The sequence below is a fragment of the Manis javanica genome, chromosome 17 (genome assembly GCF_040802235.1).
Source record: "Manis javanica isolate MJ-LG chromosome 17, MJ_LKY, whole genome shotgun sequence".
In the NCBI taxonomy this organism is placed as follows: Eukaryota; Metazoa; Chordata; class Mammalia; order Pholidota; family Manidae; genus Manis; species Manis javanica.
Genome location: NC_133172.1, coordinates 61,814,644 through 61,820,039, shown reverse-complemented (window position 1 = coordinate 61,820,039; position 5,396 = coordinate 61,814,644). Strand labels below are relative to the sequence as shown.

General features: G+C 56.9%; 1 long non-coding RNA gene across 1 annotated transcript; it reads left to right on the top strand.

Moving 5' to 3' along the window:
* The first annotated feature begins 421 nt into the window (after positions 1 to 421).
* Positions 422 to 3,653, top strand: LOC140846954 (uncharacterized). Its single transcript, XR_012126519.1, has 3 exons — positions 422 to 553; positions 808 to 931; positions 3,373 to 3,653. It is a non-coding gene; the product is annotated as an uncharacterized lncRNA (long non-coding RNA).
* Positions 3,654 to 5,396: the final 1,743 nt, after the last annotated feature.

The following is a 5,396-nucleotide window of genomic DNA, read 5'->3' as shown; positions in this document are numbered from 1 at the left end:
ACAAAATATATTTATAGTGGAAAAGGTAGATTCACATAACAAATTGGTGCAAATACATTTAAGAGTTTTCTTAATAACTGAATGAAGTATCCATTCTCAAGTTAAAATACATTAAAATGAAGTAAAATTGAAAATTCAGCTCCTGGGTCACATGGGCCACATTTCAAGTGCCCAGTGGCCACTTTTGGCTCATGGACACCATGGGTAACAAGGCAGTGCTAAAACTCAGGCCACATCTGTAGTGAGCCCTGGGACCCTGCGTCACAAGGAAAATCTGTGAGAATTGCTTGTTCCCAGGCCCACCTCCCCTCTTTGTGTGTCTGTATCTGAATGTCCCTCTTCTTACAGGGACACCAGGCGTTAGGTTGGGCCCCACCTCAATCCAGTGTGACCTCATCTTAACTTCATTACGTGTGCAAAGACCCCATTTCCCACAACGGTCACATTCACAGGAGCCAGGCTTAGGGCTTGAACGTGTCTCTTTTGTGGGGACCCCCACCCACAACAGGTTTTTACATACATCTGTTTGTGGAATCTCAGCACGCCCGAGGAGGTTAGCATTCTGGAACCCCCATTTCACAGACAGGAAACAGAGACGGGGCTTGTGGAGGACAATCCTACGACTCAGGGCTGGTCCGCAGCCTGTGCTCTCCAGCACCCCCTCCAGGCCCTGCGTGGGACTGTGGCTCAGGAGCTAGGACACTTGTTAAGCAGGACAATCTGTAAAAACCAGACGGTCAGTTTCTTGCCTCCCCAGTTAAATGACCCAGGCTGACAAAGCTGATCAATTATGACCATTCTCCTTAGGAATTAACCAGGATTCTGGAAAAAGCAACTCGATATCTCTCTGCTCCTTCCAACCTCCATGAACCTGGAGCACAATATGGAAAACTCAGACACACCATGTGAAATGAAATTTTCCTCTGATTAGGTAAGGAGGGGAGGGCCAGGGGTGGTTCGTCTTACAGCAGGGGAAGCACCCCACCCTCCGAGGCCCCTCACCCTGGTCTCAGCTCACAGCACCTACCTGGCCCACACACAACTCACCCTCTGCCAAGTGACAAAGAAGAACCCAGGAAACAACCCCAGGAGAACAAAAACCACCCCCAGGAAACCGTGTGCTCCGTGAGGGTGGGGGCAGGATACCACATGGTCACTGCCCCCCGAGCAGAGACAAGGGGCAAGAGGCCCTAGAAATGTCCACAAGATCCGTCCTCAGGCCTGGCCAGGCGGGCTCTGGGGAGAGCGCGGACCCCCACAGGGACCATTGGGAGTGTCTCTGTTGCCAGGTCCCGCCCTGCAGGCAGAGAGGCTGGGACAGCAGGCAAGCTTCCCCAGAGCCGCTGGCGGCCCCGCGATCCCTCTGCGAGCTGCAGGCTCCCCCCAGGTGACAGTGTGGAGGCTCCTCCAAATGCACACACAGCCCGATGTTGGGGAGGCTGAGGCTTTGATCACAGCCCTGCATCTGCCGGCTGGATCGGACCATTTTTTCCTGCATCTCATTACGGGAGCGCCAGGCCGCCAGAACATCAGACAAGCCCAGCATTCTCTGTTTGACCTAATAAAGCCTTGCTAAATTGCACTGCTCTCGCTCCCGGAGAAATGAGGCCTGCTCCGATTACTCCCATAAGAAAAGCCTCTTAGAAAATGCCAGAGTGCAGGCAAGGGAAGGCTCTTCCTGCCTGCTTGGGAGGGGGCTCGGAAACCCCAGGCGCCTTCTCCAAACAGACCGTGAGAGGAGCCTGTGTGGAGCTGTGGGTGCTCTGGGAGAAGGTGGGGCCCTCCAGGGGTCTCTGAAAGCCAGTGCTTTCCTCCCACAGGATAGGGGGCTCTTGTCTAGCAAATTGGCAGGTGAAATTGAGCATTAAGGGAAAACTGGCCTGGCCAGGTCAGGGTGGAGGTGGAAAGAATTTGGGTCTGGTAGGATATACAGTGAAGAGACAGGGAGGGAGGGCGCCGTTCACAAGGTGCCGAGCTTGCCTGAGTTAACGGTGGGTTGGAGCCCCCCAGGGCTTGGTCTAGGACGCCCAGTCCAGGTCTGGCAAACAGGGTGCGATGAGGTCGCTGCTCAGAAACATTCGCTTCCACCCCACTTCTAAGGGAGGAGGAAGACACCCCTTCCAGCAAGGGACCTTAGGAAGTGCCACGGTGGGACCTGGGAGTCGACTCCTGGTCTGCAGGAGGGTCTGCAGAAGCCCCCTGGGAAGGGAAAGAAAGGGGGGTGGGCCTGGGCAGTGGGAAGGCAGGGCTGGGGCACCACTCCAGGAGAGGCCTCAGGTGTCCTCACGCAGAACCCTGCAGACCTGAAAACCCCCCACCAATCAGTCATCGGAGGTGAGCAGCCCCACGCCACTGTGGCAAAATGCTTTAAAGTTATGCAAAGCCACTGGACACATTGGTCTAAGAATCAGCTTAGCGTTGTTGGCATTATACATCAAAGTTTATCAGGCAGCATTTTTTAAGCAAGCTTATTTTGATGTTTTTGTTTTTTAAGATAGAGGGCCCAGCTGACTCTGCAAAGTCAGTCCGTTTTAAGCATTCACTTTCCCAATGCATGGCTCACTCGCCTCCACGCCTCAGCCACGGCAGACATCACCAATCCATCAAAGAGCACCTCAGGCGTCCTCCAATCACAGCCCTCCGCATGACAGTTCTCTGCCTGAAGCACCCTCCCCTCCCTTCTCTGGGCTAGGTTTAAACCTCAGGTTACCTTCTCTTCCAAACCACTTTGCTGGCAATTGCTGAGCTGGGCCAACTCTCCCTTGTCCACACCCTCTCCAAGTACGTGTGGCACACACCACATGTGTCTGCATTCTTGTCCATCTCTCCCACCAGCTGTGAGCTTTGGGAGCAGACAGGTTAATGTCCTTCACCAGGAACCCCCGCGGCCCAGCACAAAGCCTGGCACGCAGTAGGGGCTCACAGCGAGCATCGGTGAGGTGACCCATGGCCCCTCCATCCTGCCACTTTGTGATTTAGACATGGGGGTGGAGGAGGGGCTGATCCAACCCCAAGATTCAGGTGTGAATTCTTGTCACAGAGACCAACCCAGGTAAGTCAGGCCTAAACCAATCAGAGCACGTCATTCCTTTGTCCAGAGGGGCTGGTTCAGGAGTGGGCACTGAAGGGCCCCCACCAGTAAGATGGCGAACTTCCGGCTTCTCTTCCGGGTCCTCCGTTCCCGATGGCGCCACCTGAAGACCAATCACCTCTCTCCCCCTTGCCACTCCCAGCACCTAGCCAATAGCCACCAGCCCCATAGAAGTGACACCTCAATCAGCTCGTGCCCCTTCCTATATAACCCAGCACCTTTCCCTAATAAAGCGGAATTCTCCGGTGAATTACTGCTGTGTGTCGCTCCTTTCCTTTCAGGCACAGGATCCATCTGGAGCCAGCAAGACATGAGACGGGGAGCTTGCTGGAGGCATCTGGAAAAGAAGATGCCTCTCTTAGGATCCAGCTTTCGCCTCATGAATGGCATGATGTCTGGGGGTGACCCCTGGAACTCCTGCAGCCGTTTTGCACACTAGAGGGAAGCCAGCCTGAAAAGGAGCTAACATTGCAGAAGAAAAGAAATTGATCCTTGGGGACATGATCGGGTGCTAAACCAGACCAACACTGACGCCCACCCCATCTCTGGAACATTCCTTACATGAATCAAAAAAATCTCCTCCTTTATGTGTCAGTCACTGTGATTGGGCTCAGCCCCTTTTCCCACCTCTGGACTCGGCCACTTAGTTGGAGCCACTCTGCGTCCTGGTCTTAGGATCCACAGGTCCTGGAAGCACACAGCCTAAGCTCCAACCCGGGCTCCAGCCCGTCCCACAATGGGGCCTTGGGCAAGGCGCACCACCGACTTGATGGTTGGCCTCTTTCACTGTGAAGTGCAGTTAATACGAGGCTCCTCGGGACCAGGTGTTAGGCATCCAGTTCTCTCTTCCCGCCATCTCCCTGTGCCCTCGCGCCACCTGGCCATGGCTGGGAGTCCCAGGAATGCACAGCACCCCGACTCCAGCCAGGGAGGGGCACCACCGGGCTCCAGGGCCTTGTGCTCCTCACTCTCTCTGCAGTAGTTCGCCTCTTTTTTTGAAACACTGTCACAGCACTTACTCAGTTCCACAGATGGCAAAGCCACGTCTGAGAAACAGGGAAAAGCCTGCATGCATGGGTGGGCAGATGGGTGACGGTGAGCCAGACCTGGTGAGCAGCCTTGCACCCTCCCCGCGTCCCGGCCGAGAGTCGGTCAGGAAGTTCCAGTTGCCCGTGGAATGTGCCCTTGGGACTGGGAGCCTCATCCTGTCTGGGGTCCCTGAGAGCAGCCCTGGGCTCCGAGTTCCCAGTAGCTTCAAAGGGAGCCCGGAGCCAGCAGAGCTCCCAGGGGGCGAGGCCAGCAGGCAGGCTGGCTGGGCCCCGCAGCTGCAGGCTCAGCCCCACTGCCAGACGTCAGAAGTGCGAGGCGGCTTTGGTCTCCGGCCTCGGCGGATGGAACAGGGCAGCGCGGAGCCAGGCGCTGCTGGGAACCGTGCTGGCATTTCCTGGTTCTGTCAACTCCACCAAAACGCCCCAGAAACCACATGCAGAACAAAGCCTCCGGGGTGCTGCCTGGAAGGCGAGAGGATTAGAGAGAAGGACAGGACACGGAGGCCCGGGGCAAGAAGCCTCCTCAGGGCCTGGGAACTTCCCCGGGCCTTCCCTGAAATGCAGCCCCACCGCAAGGTCTCAGGGACCTCGCGCTGAAATAATCACACACCGGCCCGGCGTGGGCCCCTCAGGCGGGTGAGCTGGCCAGGTGTGCTCCAGGCATCGTGCGCTCCCGGGCCTGGCTCTGCATCTGCAGACCCTGGGGTGTAGACGGGATAGCCCAGGCTCAGGAGGGGGTGGGTGGTGGGTGATGAGGCCAGGTTTAGACAAGTTCCCCTGCAGCCAAGCCTGGGACTTGTCGGCTTATCTGTCGGTTTTGTTTTCATAGATAACACGGTTCCAAAATGAGAAAGTAGAAGTCCCACATCCCTTACAGGTGGGGAAACTGAGACCCAGAGAGGTGAGTGGCTTTCCTGCAGGCTCCATCCTCAACTCCACTTGGACACACCTCCCAGGTTGGAATCAGAGAGCTTTGTGCCAGCAGAGCCCTCGCCACGCCTGGGCCAGGGTCCCAGGGAGCCAGTCGGAGGCCCCGCACGGGATGGCCACGCGGAGGGGGTGGTCCCGCCGGTCCACCAGGGCCATGGTCGCCTCAGTCACCAACCCTGTGCTCAGGCTGCGGCTGCAGACCTGGAGCCCCTGAGCCCCTGCCCAGCCAGCTCCCCAGGAGGGGCACAGACAGGGGTGGGGAGAGGCCCAGGGATGAGGGATGGTTCTCAGGATGAGGACAGGAGCTCCTCTAGCAAGGGGAGCCA